We start from the raw sequence: 21,950 nt of genomic DNA on the forward strand, positions 1-21,950 counted from the left end.
ACCACCTTTATGCAGTGGAACAATTTTACCTTCTTTCCACTCCCTTGAAACCTGTGCTGTTTGTTGCAAGACTCTTAAACAGGCATGCCAATGCTACTGCCAATTCACAAGAACATTCCCTTAAGACACGTGGTGATATGTAATCAAATCCTATCACCTTATTGACGTCAAGTTTATTTATTTCCTCATATACCTTCTGTTCACTCGTAATTAAGCATCCTCTCCAATGTCCTCTACACCTGAGTTTCTCATGATTTCACCCTGAGGATGAAACATTCTTATATCACTTACTATCTCAACAGTGTCTTCTGCAGCAATTACCATTCTACCATTTCCATCCATTAACATCATCTTAACATAATCATTCTTCCTTTTATTTGCCAATTTCTGTCATGCTGCACTCATTCATCCATTTTATACCTACCTTATTCAACCTTTTGAATGTGGAATACATTCACACATTGATGTTGTTATACGTATCCTTGTCAGTTCTCTATCAGCATTTATTTTCTTACCGCTCAGCTCCTCATTCTATAACTCAGAGCTATCTCTTATGCTTATCATAATCACCAGCCTTTTACTTCCACATATATCCTTTACTCACAGAAGTCTGCACATGGCTAGCCACAACCCAGGTGATCACTCTCACCAACTGGAGGAAAGTGCCCCCACTCACGATTACATCCTCTGATGAAATGATCAGAAGTAAAACTCTCAATCCTCGTGTGCCCACCTTTACATGTTACCTGAGATAGTTGTCTTTCAAGAACTCAAGAAATTCATTTTCCTATTCCCAAATCTCTTCATTCCAATCATAATTAAAATCAACAATAATAATCACCCTTCTTTTGTTCACTAACCTAAATTCTTTATACATTTCTTCATCACCACCCTCCACATTTCCTGGTGTATAGCAACCTTCAACTAAATATGCCTTCCTGTCAATCTCCACCTCACACCACACTGCCTCATAACCATTGCCCTATTTCATGTATATGTTATAATCACTGAAATTTGTCTCCATGACGGGAAAAAAGAAGAAATGCTGCTGTCGTTAGATCATCCAGAGGGCACTACGAGGAGGTGATAGTCAGACTTTGCCCTCCTACATAAGGATTCCAAAATAATCTTCCAATGGATCCCATCCCATGTGGGATTAAAGGGAAACAAAACTGCAGATGAAGTAGCAAAAATGACCGCAACATCAAGTGATACCACAGATTTCAATCTTTTTAAAACCACCCAAAAAGAAACATAAAAAGAACAGTTCTTCAGGACAGGACTCACCACTGGCACTCAGCAGAAAATCCAGGAGCTACCATCAACTCCAAGTTTAATCGCAGTGCCACTACCATGATCTCTCGCCTCAAGACCGGCCACACAAGACCAATCAAGTTTAGCAATGGCATAAAAGTCTTCCCCACCTGCAAAATCTGTAACATCGAGGAAGCATCACCAATGCATTTGCTAAACTGTATGAATATTTCCAAATGTGAACTCTATAACAACCCAGAAAAGGTGCTGTAGAAAATACATGAACTTGACCTCTATGATCTGGTGTAATAATACCATGGAATAATAAATAAATAAAAAATAAATAAAATAAAATTTTAAAAAATGTCTATGTTAAGTGGACATAATTCCCTCTTATCATCAGCAGCTCTCATCCTCCCTTCTTGTCCTTTCTATCCTCACAAAAAAAACACTTTATGCTTTCATTTCTATTCCAGTTAGGATATCATCTTCGTTCAACCATGTTTCACTTATTCCAAAAATTTTGAAGCGAAAAAAACTTAAGCTATCTCATCTCCCCTATTTCTGATACTCCTGATTTTAAATAAACACAGCAGTTTGCTTTTAAGTCTATAACCAGTCCTATCCAAGCGATTTGTTGGTTGTGATTTCTCTACCACGCCTGACCTTACCCAATCACCTTTATCACTGCTTACCACATATGGTATGGTGCAAAAAACAGTACTGAACTTTGACACCCCTTTTAGTACACTATAAGATATGCCATTCAACTGCATGCACATTAATAGAAGAGTACGCATAGAGTCTACACCATTACATTCAGCTGTAGCAATGGTGTTGATGCTGGAAGAAAAGACATTTATTGTTGAACATTATTTTTGTTTATACAGAGTTGGTAGTAGAGCAAATGGTCCAAGCCTATGACATGTTTGTGAGCAGCTTGTTCATCATTTCTGTAAGTATGCCCCAAGCAATAGTGTCATCACTACCTTAATTGAGAAGTTCTGACATACTGGGAGTGTTCTGCTGCAATGCCATGGGCATCCAGAGAGACCTCAAACTGTTAACACAAATGAGAATCATGGACTTGTGTTAGAGCAAGTGTCACAGTCTTCAAAACATAGTCAACGCTGAGAAGAGGTAAAACTTAGGATACTCAGGCAGTCACTATGGAGGGTCGCTGGATGCCTTTTCGTACTTCATTTAGGCGGGTCAGTGTTTAACAGCAACGAATTTCGCTGATTTCTCCAGACCTGAATTTGTCCAAAAGAAAAACCTCTTCACAGTGAGAAGGTCATGGTATGGTGTGTGGTTTTCTACCATGGCCCAATTGGGTCCTACTTCATTTAAGAGAGTGGTGTAACCGTGACCTCAAATAGTGAATGCTACATCGAGAATATGTTGGTTCTCTTCAGGATTTTCATAGGATGTGTCATGTGAAAAGCATTCCATTTTGTGCTCAGGTATTCCAGGATGGAGCAACCTAGATGGTCTTCATTTCGCATATGTTCAAGGAATGGGTATTCCACCATGACCTGCTTTCAAACCTCGACAAACTAAGGGATATAATTACATGATGCCGATGTCTCAACCCTTGTTCTCCAAGATGACAGAGGACCTTTGCATGCGCTACAAAATCTGTCTTGAAAGATAAGGTGCCCATTTCTAGCAAGTAATCTATCGTCATTAATGCTTTATTTGACCAAGATTCCACTGATAGTTGTGGATGTACGTATCATTATGTTTAAACATATTTATTTGTTAATAAACCTGTTTACTACATAACATATATCGTTGTAGTTATTCAGTACTGTTTTTTTTCTCCACTCAGTTTCAACTTTCTCACTCACATTCTGATTTATTCCATTTCTATGGTGATATCTCCATACATACATTCACTACTACTGTCAACATCCACTCTCCCTATGCCCTGTCCTTCTGGGTTCCCCTGTTTTCCTGTTCTTTTTGCATTCTCGTTCTCTCTTCATCTCTTACACTACTATTGTTTCCATTGCCAAGCACTTCTGTCTTTTCAATACAACTCGTCTGATCTTTCACTTCATCTCTTACTTCCGATCTCTTGCTTGTGTCACACGCTGCACTTCTATCTAGCAACAGTTTCTCTAGTCACACACTCCAAAGCCATTCAAATGCAATCCATCATATCTGTATAATTCCATTCTTCCCTGAAATACATGCCATACATTCACAAATTGCACTTCCTTCTCACACTGCTCTGCTAGCATACATTCATTATTCTGGTTCTCTGTCTCAACTCAACTCATCCTCAGTATATGGAATTGTCCATGTGAGGAAGAACAGAATATGGTATTTGAAGCTTGAGTAATAGACAGAAGAGAAGAGATGTGATAGAAACACAAGTGAGATTTTGCAGCTGATGGTGGGGAGGGGGTAAAGAACTCGGGATCAATCCTTGACACCAAGTAAGGGTGTGTTTTAGGAAGCATGCAAACTTCAGGGTTTTCTCATGGCATGTAGTGAGTGTGTAGAAAGAGAAAGCAGATTCATTGAGGGAGGACCTGGAAAAGGGCCTCTTTGCTGAGTTATTAATCCCTAGAGGAGCCTACAGAATTATAGCCAAAGCAACAAAAGATTATGAGGCCATGTATTGTGTCATGTCTGTTAATTGCATGTGTTCTTCTATTTGGTTTGTCTGTTTTGTGGGATGAAAAAAAAAAACAGTTTCTGGGAGGAAAACCTTCCACCTCCCTTTGAGGCTTTCATTGGGTCTGTCACTCTTTAGAATTGGATTGCCAATTTTCTCATTGATCTCTCATCATCTTCTTGATGGATGACTTTCTTCATATTTCCTCACCATTGCCAGAGTATCTCCACTTTAAATTCTGTCATAGTGATGTTACTTGTTGTTAACAATGCTGTAAGTATCCAAAAGAAAGAAGTGAAGAAGTTAATTGTTTTGGCTGGCACAAATGATTTGAAAGGTGAGAAATGTGCAATGACAGAAGATATGAAAGTGTTGTTAGTGGAAGCAAAAATAAAGAGTAAGAAAGTAAAGATTGTGAATCTGCTGCCTCGGTATGATAGGACAGAACTGAGAAGAAGGGCTGTGATTGCCAATGAGTCAATAAGAAGATTGGCAGAAGGAATAGTGTGCAGTTTATTGATGTATGGAGTGAATTTGATGGACGAAAGGACTTGTATATATACCTGATGGACTACATTTAAATAGTTTTTGAGTTAGATGTTTGGAGAAAGTGTTTAGTGAGAGTGTGGTAGTTCAAAACCAGGGAAAGTAGAGATATTAGGGAAGATGAAATCAAGCACATGTCTGGCAACCCCTGCAATAAATGAGCATGTGTACAGTAATGATTATGCAGTGCCGAATGAGATTTCACAGGTTTCTAATTTGAATGGGTTAGTAATGACATTACATAAGTGTAACTATGGGTACAAAGAGATGTTGAAATGCATGTATACAAATGCAAGAAATGTTGGGAGTAACGGTGAGGAGTTTTTGGCATTGGTAAGCTCAACTTGGCCAAATATTATAGGCATCAGTGAGACCTGGTTGACTGAAAATGATATTTTTACAGGTATAGAATGTAAAAGATATTGTATTTTCAGGGAGATAGGAGGAACAGGACAAGAGGTGAGGTATTGCTGATAATAGCTGCAGAATTACAACCAACAAAATTAGAAGTTAAAGAGGATATTAGTTCTGAGGGAGGTGGTTCATTTGAGGCGGTCTGGTGTGAGATAGAGACAAATAGGAACAAAATACATTGTTGGCTGCTGCTATAGGCTGGGAGGGGGATCGACAGTAAGATGTAGATGCCATGCATCAGTATAAATTAAAGATACCAAGAAATTATGTACAGGTATCCCTCGATTAATGCGGTTAATTAATCCGTCGATGTTACCACATATATCAAAATTGCGTTAATCAAATCTAATAATCAATGGTAAAAATGACAATTTGTCCATGATCGATTACTATATTAATAATTCGTTTTATATGGTACTCTTTTAGGAAAGATAAAAAATAAATGCAAAGTAAATGTTTAATAAATACTTGTACCTACATTATTTACTACAATTTTTTTATCAAAAGAGGTTATCAAGAGTCATTTGAACAGTTTTAGTTTTTTTCTTATTGGCATAAATTCTATGATAACAAGCAAAATGACTTTCCAAGACCTTGGCAAACAAGCAATAAAACATAAAGAAAAAATATAAATATAATACATGATGGTACAAATTAAGTGGATATTGAATCCAACATTATTTCATAGCCGAATATAGAAACTGCAAGAGTTTCGTGCCGAATATATAGAAACTAAAAGTTTCGGCAGATGCAAGCATAAGCAACCTTATGGGCAACTCGTAGTAAAGGTGGAGTAAGCTCCAGATCACTTTCCTTAGTATTTTCCATAATGTAAAGCACATTTCCTAGAGGACATCTGTGATTAATAAGCCTTTGATTCTCTATTTCAGTAATACATTATGGTTTATTTTCAGTTACAATCTAGAAATTATTGAACAAAGAATAATAATAATAAAAAAAAACCATACTATACTGACATCGGAGGTCGCAGTATCTCTCAGATACAATTTACTGTCAAATATCACAAACCTTTGCATAACATGTGCTAAACCAAACTGACAGCAAAAAACAGTGCAGAATATCACTCGTAACATAAGAATGCACAGCTACTCATGACCTCCAAGCTATACACTGAATTCTGTAAGAATATTTATATTAAATTAAACATTTTGCATGTATCTGTCAGATCAGCTGCGAGCTCCGCAGGATTAAGGGCACGTTAATTGAAACTATTGCTGCAATTAATTTCGCTGCATTAATCAAATCCTACGTTAAGCAAGGATACCTGTATTTGGTTTAATCCTTTATGCAAGTGTAAGCAAAGAAATTTGCGTCCGAACTATTTTCAGGACTGGGGCAACTCATATATAGAAGCTTATAACTTCACATCACTTGCCTTAGTATCTCATAATGCAAAGCACATATCCTTTCGGGTATGTATAATGCTATGCATTATGGGAAGGGTCTCTACCCAGATCGGTTTCAACCCCTTATTGAGGTCTCATCAGTGGGAGCCAGACCCAGAGGTGATACCAAGGTTTAAGTGATGCAGAAGTCATATCTTGATATACGAGTTGCCAAAAGGTGTCGCATCTTATTATTAAAATACTCTGGATTAGAGATAGATGCATCAGTAGATTACCACAATGAATGTAGACTGAACAAATGTTGATTGGAAGGAGGAAAGAGGGCATGCCAAGATGGAAGTGGGATTTATACAGTTGCTAAGGGATGATTACATGAAACAGCATGTTATAGAGGTGACAAGGGGTTTGAGAGTTCTGGATCTGATAATAGCATCAGAAGATGTATCCACAATCAAGGTAGACATGCCTTCAATTGGGGAAGGTGACCATGCGGTCTTGTTCTGGGAAGTTGCCAAACATGTGGAGTTCTCTGTCAAGAAGGGATTTATGTTCAACTATAAGGCTGGTGATTATGAAAGACTCAGGAGTCATCTTGGAATAGTGCAATGGCTTGAGCAGCTACAAGGAAAGAATGTCAGTAGTGCATGTCAAGTGGTCAGAGATTTCTTGAGGGTAGTAGTATCAGACTGCATACCAAAGGTCAGGAGGATAAACTAAGTTGGAAATTAAGTGAATAAGTAGAGATATAAAGCAAGAGCTACAAAAAAAAAAAAACATTGTGGAGGGAAAATAAAGAAAAAAGTGATCAGCATACTCATGAGCAGTACAAAGTGCAAGCAAGAAGGGTGACTAGTATGATAAGATGGTAAGGAAGGCCAAATCAGACTATGAGAGAGAGAGAATTATCCAAACAGGCCAAAGTAATCCCAAAAGAGTTTTTTCACTTTTAGCAAGTAAGAGGAAAAGTGACTGTGGTAGAATGACATTAAACAATGCTCATGGTAGGAAGGTGACTGAACCAAAAGAAATAGTTGAGCTGCTGAGTGATCATTTTGCAAATGTGTATCATCCAGGTGGTGACTTTACAGTTGCTGATGTTACAGAGATGCATATAATCACTGATGTATATGAACAGGTGTTCAGCATATTAAAAAATATGAGCGTGAACATAGCAGTAGGACTGGATGGTGTATCAGCCTGTGTACTGCATGAATGTGCATTGCCCATAACCAAGTTGTTCAATCTAAATACCAGCTCTGCCAGAGTTCCAAGGAGTGGAAAGAGGATAAGATAGTGCCATTGCATAAATGTGGCTCATTACAGAGGTAGCAAACTACAGACCAATTAATATATCAGGAGTACATCATGAAAATTATGGAAACAACCAGCACCCGGAGGGGAGGGGGACAAGGGGACCCTGCCCCCCCCCCCACCTAAAGAAAAAGAAAGAAAACAGTAGAAAATTTTCCAAAAATCTTTTCCTAATTAATAAAATTATAAAATTCATTTTTTTTTTAAATTTATGTTGTCGTGTCTTCTATTTCTATACTACTTATGAATTAGCGATCATTGCAAATGCTAAGTCATAGGTCGTATGCAATGCGTAGTGTGTATTCTCAAATCATCTACTCAACTCGCCACCCCATCCACAGATTAAACCCTGAGTGTGCTACTGGAAGCAGCTACCATGTTAGAGTAAAACTTTAGTTTAATATAAACCAAAATAAACACTTGACATTTCAAACCTTCACATTAAAGCTATCATCTGGAGTATACACATATATATACAAAGAAACAAGCTGCACTACAATCTACATGGTATGCTCAAGTTACTGACCAACCGTTACAACTATTGGCCTGACCTCTGGTGTAAAAACAAAAAAAAACCTTATTACATCAAAGCTAGAGTCTTATTATTATTATTATTATTATCTATTAGGTACAAAATTAAATTAAGCTGGAGAACAACATGTTTACAAAAAAGAAAAAAAAATTAATAAATAAAATAAAAATAAAAATACTTATATAAGTATACATATTATTATTATTATTATTATTATTATTATTAAACAAGACCTCATGGAGTCAAAGACTCATCTAGGAGGTCCTTTTATCTCACACACATCTCATCATACCGCATCTTAAACACATTCAAACTCCTTGCAGACACCACACTCTCAGGCAAGGCATTCCAATCATTCACAACTCTGCACGAAAAAAACCTGCCTCTCACTCCCCTACTCACACCCTCTTTATACAGTTTCCAGGGATGACCTCTGGTTCTCCCCTGATCTCCCACTATTCTCTGTAGAACTTCTCCACCATTGATCCTATAACAACCCCTTACCAACTTGTAGATCTCTATCATATCTCCCCTCTTCCTTCTCTCCACTAGACTCTGCAAATTACATCTTTTCATTACATATAAATTACAACAAACTGGTATGGATAGTGGCCAATAAAAGCTGAAAAAATTGCTTGGGTTCTAAAGTCAGGGTTAGCTGGAAAACTAAGTGGGCTGAATGTGTGCCATCCAAATTCTTGGGATTTTTATGCCACCATTATTGTTAAAATTAGAGTGGTTAATCAAAATTTTACAGGCTTCTTTAACTTTTGTTCATACCAAGTTTTTGTATGATGTAAAGAACAAGTACTTTTCCAAGCAATTTGGTGTCGGGTGCTAAGAGCCTGATCTGAGAGGCCTGCTTCACCAAAATTGTTAAATTGAATGTGTCATTTGTGTTCTTTTTTACATATAGGGATGTACGTCCAGTTGCCCCAATATAAGGTAAATTAGGTGCAATAGATGCAATAAACTCCAGGGTATGCCAGTGGGGGAAAGAGGATCCTTAGAGGAGTTGAATTTTTTTCTTATTTTTCTTTAAAGGTTGTTTAAAAGTGGATTCTAGTGCAACTTGTTTCTTTATATATATGTGTATACTCCTGATGATGACCTTAATGTGAAGGTTGAAATGTTGAGTGTTCATTTTGGGTTATATTAAACTAAAGTTATACTCTAACACTGTAGTTATTTCCATAATTTTCATGATGTATTCTGATTACTGTGTAAGTATGAAAGAAAAGAATACATCAGGAGTGTTAAAGTATTGGAAAAGTTGGTGAAAGGTAAAATACAACAGTGGGTAGATAGGGATGCAATACTCTATAGTGGGCAGCATGGCTTTGTAAAGGGTAGTTCCTGTCTTAGTAATTTATTCACATTCTATAATAGAGTTCGTGTGTAGAGGCTTAAGTCTATAATAAAGTGACAGCAGAATTGGATCAAGGTAATGGCTACACCATGATACTGCTTGACTTTGTTGCATTTGACAGAATACCACATGGAAAACTATTACAGAAACTAGACAAATGGGAATGGATATGAGGCTAGTATAGCAAGGGTGTGTGTGTGTGGGGGGGGGCTGATGGACAGACACCAGAGAGCAGTATATGGTGGAGTCGAATCTAGGAGAATGATGGTGACCAGTGGAACACCTCACGGTTTGGCATCAGTGTATATCAATGACAACTGAATACCCATTTTTAAATCTTTCCCTATGTCATTGATATACAGTGATGCCAAATACCAAACCCTTAGGTGCTCCACTGGTTACCATCATTCTCCTAGATTCGACTCCACCATAACTGAGGGGAGCAATAGTTAATAAAGGTGAAGTAGATATCCTGCAGGATGATTTAAATAAATTGCCATTGTGAGCAAAGGATACTGATTGTCAATTTAATGTTGCAAAATCTTCCGATGCCAGTAACAAAGTGCTCAAGAATTTCTTGGTACACTTTGGAATTGACTCTTTTGTACACAATACATAGCCTACCTGGAGCCTCTGCGGTCATTCAAGCCCATACTATGACAGAGGTTGCAAATTCTACTGAATGTTTCATGCATTCTTTATCAAATGTTTCTTGCTTAAGATGCGAAACACGTATCCCTTAATGACCACAGGATACACAAAACATATTTTCATCGCTAAAAAGTAACTTTTTCCAGTCGTCTTGACCCCACAATAGTCTTTGCTTACACAATCACACTCTAGCTGCCTTTTGCTTGGAAGTCATAAGCAGCTTCATCTTAGGAACACTTAATTTAAAACCCAATTTGTGAGGTTGTCTCAACATCGTAGATTTAGACATATTCACACCTAGTTCATTCCATCTGTGAAAATAACTTACACTTTGGAAGTGGTTTTTCTTCACAATATTCTTCAATCTCCTCTCATCTCTTGATGTAGTTATTACTTTTCAACCACTATTGTAGTGATTATTTTGAAAACTCCAGTTATTAGAATACTGTTTCAATACTCTACTCTACTCACGCTTGAGAACATTTCAATTCCTTAGTTATAAACTGTTGAGCTTGGCTTTCTTTTTAGACACCATGCAAAACTTCTTGGCTTCCAATATGTCACTCTTTTGACCCATGTTTTGCAAATGATTAACTGAAATCCATGCGCAAGTGATTCCTCACACGAGTCAGTCCCACAGCTACTGAAATATGTGCTATTTCTATGTTCTCCTCAAAAGCAATCGGAAAAATTTTGGAATAATCTAATATTTTGAAAAACGTTAAAAATTATTCTAATTTTGTGAATATTTTCAAATAACGGTTTTCTTATAATTTATATTACATTTTTATGTGTTTACATGGTTATATAATCTAGAAAGCACATACATTAAAATGATGCTAATTCATATTTGGTAATAATTATTTTCTATGCAATAAACTTGAATTGCAACTCATTCAACACATTTTCTTTGATTATTTATTCTAATATTTTGATTTGGAGATGTACTCAGATTTGGTCATCTGGGTTTCTTGGGAACCAGGAGGTGGTAGAGAGGATTAAGAGATGAGTGACCAATATTGTGTCAGGTTTTTGGGTTACAAAGTTTAGTTGATAGGTGGAAAAGAGAGGATATGATAGAAGCCTTTAAGATATTAAAGGGGTTTTATAAAATTATTATTATTATTATGGGCAACTCCAAGGAGTCCTTAGACTCATCAAGGGAGGCCCTAACATCATGTTAAGAATAATTATTCAACATTCACACAGTATCTATCATACTTCGCCTTGAACTCATTTACAGTCATAGCACCCACAATAGACTCTGGCAGCTTATTCCACTCATTCGCTACTCTCCAAGTAAAAAAATAATCAGAGAACTAGTGGCCATCTGTGGAAGATATGTAAGGGTGTGGATTATTAGGGTTGTGCAGCCAGATTTTTTACATGGAGATTGGTAAGTGAGTGGAATGGATTGCCAGAATTGGTTGTGAGTTCCCTGACAGTAAATGGATTCAAGGAAAGGTATGATAGGATTTGTGTGTATAATGGTTAATTAGGGTCTCCCATGATAAGTCTCCAGACTCCATGGAGATTCTTTAAAAAAAATAATAACAATGGTAATAGTTTTGCTGATGTCAGTACACAACAGCATTCCTCTTTTTCATTTATAAACTTTATAGTGTTGATATATCTGCATTTACAAGATCCTTGATAACTAAATCCTTAGGTATTGCTTTCCTTCCTTCCTTTATTTTGTTGGAGTAAGAACAGCTTTGTCAATTTCATTGTTAAAACACAGTCCTGTTTTATTTAATTTAAGGAAGATTATACTTCACCTTCCCTTGCCTTTCATGATACCTAGACTCTTTCACATCCATTGTCTCTTCTGCCTTCAACAATTTAGGTCTCTTGCTCTGTTCAAGACATTACTTTTAACTTCTAACTGTATAAATCCCCAAATGGCCCTTAAAATATTGTTCTTACATTTATGAGAAAACTCATGTTCCACATGCTTCCTTAAAATATCTTTCTTACATTTGCTATACCAAACATTTCCCTAAAAATGCTTGATTATGCAAAAGAGGGTACCAGGTTACTTTATGAACATTTGTCCCATTCACTTCTTTATAAACATTCCCCCCCCCCCCATGCCTCTTCTGTAGGTATTTTCTTGAATTCTGTCATGCTGATCTAGTTATTCCTATTCCTTCACTTTTCTTAAGTATTTATTTATTTGTATGGAGTTTCCTCCCTTTTCTCCCCCGTCCCTATTGGAGTGAGTTGAGCCCCCTCCTGGGGGGTTAAGTATTTATGGCTGTAGATCTGTGTGTTCACGGGGCCGGTTTGCCTGCTTGCAGGATGAAAACCCCTAGATAACCTGGGGGGGGGGACCCTGCTGTCCACGCCCAAGACCGGCTAACTTGGCTATGGCTGAGGAAGATCCTTAAGCTCCTCAGGTGGGAATCGAACCTAGGATACTCCTTCCCCAGGCATATGGTTGTGAAGCACATTGCCACTAGGCTAACCATGTGGACTTAAGTATGATAACCTACAAATTACTGCTGTTCACAAAGAAATAATTAAACATCTGATTTTTAATTCAGATGATAGTTTGCCTCTGTGAAGAGGCAAACTATCATCTGATAGTTTGCCTCTTCACAGAGACATCTTCAGGAATACAATATTAAAATTGTAATAACACAAACAATAATAATAATTTTAACACAACCATATTTATTGAGATTAGGCTTCTTTTTTTTTGTAATTCTGCTGCTGATTTTAAAAAGATTCTTTCAAGATTTGTATAATGAAGCATAGTAATAGCAGAGAAGTTAGGCGGCCATGCAACTAGAATGAAGTGACTAATTACTCTTTCTTCTGTGAAGTGATGCTGTAAATGCTGCTGTACTGGTCATGCAATGTGAGAAGGTGCTCCATCTTAGCCAAATAGGTTTGAGAATGGCAGTATCAAGAGCATGTTTTTCAAAATGCCCATATACAGGGTGGTCATAATTAAAATTCCCCTATTTGGAGCCTTATGTTCTATATGCTGAACAATTTCATTGTTCTGCAACTTCAGTAGTGACGATGTCTGGACAAGACAATTTTTATGCAAGATGGAGCACCTTCTCACATTGCATGACCAGTACAGCAGCATTTACAGCATCACTTCACAGAAGAAAGAGTAATTAGTCACTTCATTCTAGTTGCATGGCCGCCTAACTTCTCTGCTATTACTCCATGCAATTTTTAGTTCTGGGGGGATTACCTGAAGGCCAACGTCTATCGTGGTGGTATCTCGAGCTTGCCAGTCTTCAAGGACAACATGGTAAGAAGGATTATGTGAAAAAGAAGGGAAAAAAATTAGTTTGAAAATTGACATATAGAGGATAGTATTGTGCTGTACAATGTAAAACAGCATTAAAATGGACAGACAAATAAATAATAAAGACTAAACTGAAAGGAAAGATTACCTTTATGTGTGGCACTTATGATAACACAGCAATAAAACATTTAATATCAATTTCATTTAGCACAGTAATTATGGTATTACAGTTTTTGGAATGTTCTGGTCCACCATGAAAACAATGGCCACATTGAACCAGGTCCTCTTTCACATGCATGAAATCATGAGGTTTGTTGCACAATTTGAACACACTGAATTCACTCATGCAAAAGAGGACCTACTTCAATATGGCCACTGCTTTTGTTGACCAGAAATTGCATCCTGTACACAACGTTCTCAACAGCAGAACATAACATGTCTGAAGAGATGTTGTCCTTTAAGGCTGCCAAGTTTGAAATACCGCCATGATAGACGTTGAGGTAACCCCCAGAACTAAAAATCACATGGAGTAATAGCAGAGAAGCGAGGTGGCCATGCAACTAGAATGAAGCAACTAATCACTCTTAAGTGATGCTGTAAATGCTGCTGTACTGGTTGTGCAATGTGGGAAGGTGCTCCATCTTGCATAAAAATTGTCTTGTCCAGACATCATCATTACTGAAGTTGCAGAACGATAAAACTTTTCAGCATATCGCAATATTTCTGTGTGGTAATGGAACAAGTTACTGGTCCTGTTGGAGTGATGTTCTCAAAAAAACAATGGCTGTATTATAAAATCTGCTGTGAAGCCACACCAAATGGTAATTTTCAGTGAATGTAATGGGGATTACTGGGGTGCATGGAGTAATTCGGAAATCCAGATTTGGCAATTTTGGGTGTTTACAGTCCTGTTCAGATAAAAATGCACCTCATCTCCCGATAAAATTTTCCAAGACCAAGTGTCACTGACCTCCAATCTGACCAGAAACATCAGAGCAAATGTCAGTTGCTTCTTATCATAACCATCATATGGCAGCTATTGTATGCAGCTGATCTTGTATGGATAAAATGCAATAATTTTGTGCAAAACTTTCCATACTATGAAATAAGGCTTATCCAATTGTTGTGCTACTCCATGGGAGCTACTACCAGCAAAATTTTCATGTGATCTGTTTGTAATTGCAGTGGCAACTTCTTCATTACCTGTGGTGGCACTGGTTTCTGTCCTTTGCCAGGTTGAACTTTCAAAGATCCTATTTCTTCAAATTTCTGAATCATCAATCTAACTGCACTAGCTGAGAGAGGACCTTTATGCAAGTTATGAAAGGTTCTAAACTCATGAAGAGCGGCTGGTGCATTAGACTTGTTAAGGTAAAATAACTTTACAAGTAATTTAAGGTGAGGTGCATGTTGAACATGACTGTCAGTAGGAATGTTTTTGTGAAGTTTACCCTTTACTTTATAGCTCTTATGCAAAACAGGTGTTCAACTTCATTTTATGCAAATTTTTGGCTTCCTGGGCTACAGCATTGCCATATTCTCCATATTTTCAAACTAAACTTTTTTTTTTTTTTTTTTTTTTTTCAGAATCCTTTTTTCCCATGTCTGATTACTCTCCCTACCAAACAAAATTTGGTGACATTCTTGGTGTTAGATCAAGCTTCATAAGGCTCTGAATAGGGGAAGTTTAATTATGGTGACCCTGTAGAAATTGGCCAGAGAAGGGAGAACATATGGATGTACCATCATATAATTATACACATTATACCTTATATAAATAAACAGACAGATGTACCATCTGTCTGTTTATATAAGGTATCTTTCCAAGAGAAGTGACCAGTATAGATGGCAAATTAAAGAAATCAATAATGTTAGGGGGAAAACATTTTTCTGTAAATTTAAAAGATCAGAAAAGGAATATTTGTAAATAAAGAGGTGACGATGGATGGAAGTTTTTTCCCACTTGATTTGACTATAATAAATTTAGTTAATCCTTTATCCAAGTGTAAACAAACAAAGTTTGCGCCTGAAGTATCTTCAGGAGTGAGGCAACTCATGGTAAAGGTGGACCAAGCTCTCATCACTCCTTGTCTTAGTATCTCCCATAATGCAAAGCACATATCCTTGCAGACATGTATAATGCTATACATTAAGGGAAAGGCTATTACCCAGACCGGTTTCGACCTTTATTGAGGTCTCGTCAGTGGGAGCCAGACCCAGAGGTGGTGATACTAAGGTGGAAGTAATGGAGAAGTCATATTTATCTATATGAGTTGCCAAAAGGTGTCTCACCTTATTATTAAATTACTCTGGATTAGAGAAAAGATGTTGGAAGTTTTTTTTCACTTGGTTAGACTATAATAAATTTATTTTAATCCTTTATCCAAGTGTAAGCAAAGAAAGTTTGTGTCTGAAGTATCTTTAGAACTGAGGCAACTTGTGGTAAAGGTGGACTAAGCTCTCATCACTTGTCTTAGTATCTCCCATAATGCAAAGCACATCTCCTTGCGGACATGTATAGTGGTCCTTCCTTTAATGCATAATTTATTAAAGAGGTGACGAATATCCCCATTTCTTCAGATATTTTCCTCTCCTCTTTGTTGCAGGTGTTTACAAGGTTCCTTGTTCTTGCAACTTATGTTATGATCAAACTGAGAGATCTGCTAACATCTGCCTTGGTGAACACATCCATCTCTACAACTATAGCCAGTCAGGTCTAGATTCCTATGGCTTGTGTACTGTACACATGATCAAATAGGGAAAATAAAAGACTATGCTCCATCACAGCAAATACAAATACAAAAAAAAAAAAGTTATTCATAACTTTTTAGAATCAAATGAGTCAAAAGGACAGACAGGAATAACTGTTGATATCCGTCCCCCTGTAGAACATAAAAAAATACATTTCGTACCATCATTATGGCAAATCGAGACTAGTAGAATGTATCTTGAATATCCCTTCACACAAGATCAAATGAGTAAAGAAAAAGGTGCTACACAGAAGTCATTATAAATCAGAAAGATGGTTTTTGGAATTAACAGCAGCTTTAAAACATTCCCCAAACCTCAACAAGTATAGCTGTATCACTTTACCAAAAATCTGGGAGACGGTCATTTTAAGATCAAATTAATACTTGTTAACTCTCTCCTTATCGAACAATAGATGGCACCAATTATGACTTTAGTTCCTTGTGTTCGTTATAATTTTTAAACAGGTCCCACTGTTAACTAATCATTGTTTGCATACTATGACAAACTGTTCTCGTACTCTGAAGATGCTGAGTTTAATACCAGAGAAATACCAGCAAAATCTCTGTTGCAGAGACACCTTCGAGAATTCAATATTAAAACTGTAATAACACACACACACACATACACACACAACGACTGGAAGAAATTAGACTATTTCTCTGTGCTGTATTCATTCTATTAAATTTATCTATGAGTGTAAACCAGCACCTAAATCTAAATAATCATTTACTAACTGGTCAACATCTGTTCACTATACTGCTTCATAGCAGTGCCAAAGTTTCTTTTCTCCTCTTTCATCCCATCCTACTCATGGAATGATCTTGTACATTTTCTAGATGAGCTAGAAAATTAAGAATAGAAAAGGTAAATTATCTAATTAGAAAAATGCTGAATGTGAAAGACTATTATTATTATGTGACACCTCCAGGGAGTCCAAAGACTCATCGAGGGAGAGTGTGCCAACAGCATCAGACGATTGATTCCCTTCCAACTACTCAAACTTACGTAACTTTTTGCGAGCCATTAGTAGCAGAGGCTCTACCAATCGACCAATCTTTGCTGGCTATTCCTGAACATGTAAAGAAAATTAGATTGGAATGGTCAATCCAAAATGTCAAAGAATGTATCAAAAGGTGCAAGCCTTATGATGAGTTCAAGAGAGCTAAGGGGAGACTGAGAGAATAAGAAAACACGAGAAAAGATTTCTTCCACAGTCTAGTGTACTTTAGAATATACAATAATGTCAAGTGGGAAGATGACACAGACTTTTACCTCTCCGTTCCATGGTCTACATCAGTGTTTCTCACACTTCAGATATTCGCGTACCCCTTATTAAATAATAAATAAATAAATAAAGTATATTTCATTGTAAATGTCTATTTTATTTGAATTTATATGTTTGTGTAAAAAAATATGATTTATTTTTAATAGAACAAAATTTGGAATAGGTTACTCTTCATTTCCCGTTCATGAAAATCCACGTTTCAAGTAATTCATATCATACAAAGATTTTTCATCTCCTTCCTAGTTGGTTCTCTAGAGATGTCAGACGACACACCCTTATCAATTTCATTTGATCTAGATGCAATATCAACGTTTTCTCAGCTACTTGTATTTGCTATATTGCTCTCTTTTGTGGGTTTTATAAATCCAATCTTTAACCAGTGATCCATACTTAAGAATTTGAAAGCTAAAAAAATTACTGTATTTACTCGAATATAACTCGCACTTTTTTCCCAAAATTAAAGCTAAAAAATCATGGTGCGAGATATATGCGGGAATTTTCAGAAACTAAAGTTTCAGAAAAAAACTGCAAATGGTGCGATTTACCAAGAAGCTTCTACTCGCTATTGCTACTTTAGGCATCGAGAACAGTTTCCTTGTGTGCATCGTCAAAGTCATCTATCCAAATAGCTTCATCTTCTTTCCCATTATTTCAAGTAAAAATTACCAGTAATTTATAAGACTTGAGATACGTAGAGCAGCTATGAAGAAGTGCATATGATTGGTGCGGTATTAACAAAAGATCGTGCGAACCAAAGACAAATTAGCATTTCAACAATTGAGTTGAAATGCTAATTCTCTTCAACCGAATTCCATAATATCTGAAACACATTCACTATATATTTCTTAGTTTTAACACGTTCACGACGGGGTGGTGTGAAGCAAAACCATATGTTGCCTGGCAACATATGGTTTTGCTTGAGCCTATACAGCAGTTTCTGTTGAAGGGAATATGTGATTCATTAGTTAGTGCCATTATTATCCCAGTTGTCTCTAATCACACTATTTCCTGAGAAATATAATGATTCCCTGAAGACCTTTCACATACTCCCAGGGGTATGCTTACCACACTTTGAGAAACACTGGTCTACATGACTACTTTTTCCATTCTCTGAATTGATAATGCCAGCATGATTGACTGAGTGGTTAGCATATCTGCTCTCCAGCTAAAAGGCTGCTGGTTTGAATTCCACCGTGGGCATGGACGTTTGTGATTGTCTGTGAAAATTGGTGGTGGTGGACAGCAGATGGCGTTGGTGTAGATGATGCAGTTTGCTGTAGTTGGTGAAGACTGAGTGGTGGAGACAGAGAGTTGTAGAGTAGGTGCCCTCCCTCAATGAGTCTTTGGACTCCCTGGAGGTGTCAAGTAATAATAATAGTAATTGTTCTGATCTTGTTACAGAAATTATCCATGTTGAAATGAAGGCCTCCATTCTCTGCTTTGTTCAAAATCCCTCCCCGATTCATATCCAAACTATGATTTTCCAGCTGGCATGGTCCAAGAAAAGAAATGAAAAGAAAACAGCTTATCATAAGTGTCTTGAGACAAAACTCGAACTTCATTTTCAGCCTACACTAAAGCCTATAACACTTGAAAAATCATTGTGAACAGGCTAAATTTAGACAACTCATCAGCTATATTAGTGATGAGTTGTCTAAAGGCACAAATAATTTGGAGCAACTTTTTTTGGAGCTGGCCTGGTTGGCTGAGCAGTTAGTGCATCCACTCTTCAACCAAAAGGCTGCAGGTCCAAATCCCACTGTGGGCATGGATGTTTGTGATTGTTTGTGAAAATACTAGTGGTGATGGTGGGCAGTAGATGGCGTTGGCGTAGTTGCGGTTCATTGTAGTAGGTGGATTGAGTGGTGGAGACAGTTGTAGAGGTGCCCTTCCTTGATGAGTCTTTGGACTCCCTGGAGGTGTCACATAATAATAATAATAATAACTTTTATCCATCTTGTGGTTTGACCATCATTTCCCAACACAACACAGATTATTTTTCTCATGATTCCTGCCAGCACATAACATTGATTTGCTTTACGAACTTTTGTATGTGTGTGTGTGGGGGGGGGAGGTGCTATTTTCTGATTTCTAAGTCCTCAAATATGAAAGCATTGAACCTCTTCATTTTACACTTACATATAGTAACTTGTTAATTTTGCACTCTTCTGTTCAGATATACATCTTCTTCTTGAGTATTCTGCAATTGAGCAGGTTCTTCTTTTAGTAGCAGAAACTTTCCTTCCACTCTCTTCTGTTCTGAGCCTTCTCTTTCAAGGTTGTGTACCTGTCTCCATTCAGCATGTCATCTAGCATTGTTTTCCTTACTCTTCCTCTGGGTCTTTTTCCGTGTATTTTTCCTTCGATGGCATCTCTGATGATTCCATTCACTCTTAGAATATGTCCGATCCAGTTTCCCTTACATCTTTTTATCCTCCTTAACAAACTTCTTTCTTCTACTCTTTTTAAGACTTCTTCATTGGTTATTTTATCTGTCCATTTGATTTTTTCCATCCTTCTCCAAATCTGCATCTCAAAGCTTTCCAAAATCTTAATTTCTTCAATGTCCAAGTTTCAGCTGCATAGAGGACAACACTCCACATAACATTTTATTAGTCTTTTCTTTAGGTTTCTATCCATTTTACTTCTGAATAAATTCCATTTTCTATTAAAGGCATCTCTTCCCATCGCTATTCTTGCTTTTATGTCACTTTTCACTGCTAATAACACTTCCTAGATATTTAAATGTCTTTACTTGATTCAAATTTTCCTCATTTATTCTGATATTTGCCTCTTTCCGTGCTATTTTCATTACCTTTGTTTTTCTGATGGTAATTTTCATTCCATAATTGATACAGGGTTCCAGTAATCTGCTCAACAGATGTTGTAGTCCTGTTTCAGTATTTGATAGTCATGCCTTGTCATCTGCATATCTTTATCTTATTGCAAATATCTGTCTACCTCCAATCTTTATTCCCTCTTCAGAATTCTCCAGTACTTCTTTTAGCATTGCTTCGGAATACATGTTAAACAAAATTGGTGACAGAGAACAGCCTTGTCTTACTCCTCTTCCAATGATACCTGGTTCTGTTATACCATATATGTCTCTCACCATGGCAGTTTGTCCCATATATAGTGAAATAATTAGCCTTCTGTCTTTCCAATCTTTTCCATTACTTCCACCATCTTATTCCATTTTACAAAGTCAAAAGCTTTTTCAAAATCTATATAACAGATGTTAACTTCTTTATTCACTTCCAGACTTCTTTCACTTACTATTCTTAACAGTCCAATCACATCTCTTGTTCCCTTACCCTTCCTGAAACCAAACTGATCTTCTCCAAGAAATTCTTCCACTTGCAATTCTTCCACCTGAATTGCTTCTTCCAGATGCAATTCTTCGTGCTAAGATTCTCATAAGTATTTTTGATGTATAAGAAATTAGGCTTATTGTTCTAAAATCCTTGCAGTTGACTACGTTACTTTTCTTTGGTATAGGTATAAATATTAAGGTCATAAAATATTTTGGTAGTTCTCCTTTATTATAAATTAAATTTATTATTTTGGTTATTTCTTCAGTTCCTTTCTTCTGAAGTTGTTTCAGGAATTCTGCAAGTATTTCATCTATTCCTTTTCTGCCTTTCCACATTTTAGTTCTTGAATGGCCATTTCTACTTCAAAATCTCTGGGCCTAGATCATCTTCATTTACCTTCTTTATATCTTCTAATGGCAACCCATTTAGTCTATTTTCCTTGTCATATAGATCTTCAGTGTATTCCTTCCATTTCATTAGGATTTTATCTTCTTCAGTTGTGATTTCTACATTCTTATTTTCTATGCCTCTAGCTCGAATTCCATTTCTCTTGTGGTTCATGCTTTTTGCTTTTTCATATAAAAGATCATACCTTCCCACTCTCTCATAATTTTCCATTTCTTCACATTGTTTTTTAAACCAATCTTCTCTACTTTTTGCTTCTCTTCTCAATTTGTGATGGTTCTATATTGTATGTTTCCTTTTGGGGAATCTTTATTTTTCCATTTTCTTCTTTCTTCCATTAGAGAAATCATCTCATTAGTTATCCAAGGTTTTTTTATTCTTTTAGCTTTTACATATCCAATTTCTTCTTCTGCAATCTTTTTTATTTTCTCTTTAACTTGTTCCCATTTCTTTTCTGGATCTTCAGTTTTGACAAAACTTGTTTCCTCTAATTCTTTCTCCAATCTATTTCCAAATTCCTTGGTCCTTTTTAATTTCTCTAAGTTCCTTTTTTTCCTTTTCATAGCTTCTTTTATTTTCTTTAGTTTCACATTTATTTCTATGAATAGTAGGTTGTGGTCAGAGTAAATATCAGTTCCAGGATATGTGCATGCATTTTTTACACTATTCTTGTATCTTTGCTTTACTATAATGAAATCAACTTGATACCTTTCCGTATCTCCTGTTTTTTTCCATGTGTATAGTCTTCTCTTAGATTTTTTAAACCAATTATTCATAATTATTAGCTTATTTTCTTTACAGAATTCCACTAATTTTTCCCCTCTCTCATTTCTATTACTCCATATCTCCCTACTACA

At 36.6% G+C, this 21,950-nt stretch overlaps 1 protein-coding gene across 2 annotated transcripts in view; it reads left to right on the top strand.

Annotated features, from left to right (window-relative positions):
• The window catches only part of LOC150107058 (uncharacterized), a 74,658-nt gene that overhangs the window by 35,075 nt on the left and 17,633 nt on the right, over nt 1-21,950 (top strand). The window contains exon 1 of one of the 2 annotated variants that reach the window (XM_090392927.1): nt 2,897-2,982. The exons of the other annotated variant lie outside the window; for it this stretch is intronic. The gene's annotated coding sequence lies outside the window, so the exon portion shown is untranslated. Of the gene's footprint in view, nt 1-2,896; nt 2,983-21,950 lie in introns of those variants that run through there. 2 annotated transcript variants of the gene reach the window in all.

This window comes from Typopeltis vanoorti, chromosome 5 (genome assembly GCF_054136105.1).
Source record: "Typopeltis vanoorti isolate ZY-2024b chromosome 5, IOZ_Tvanoo_1.0, whole genome shotgun sequence".
Classification (NCBI taxonomy): domain Eukaryota; kingdom Metazoa; phylum Arthropoda; class Arachnida; order Uropygi; family Thelyphonidae; genus Typopeltis; species Typopeltis vanoorti.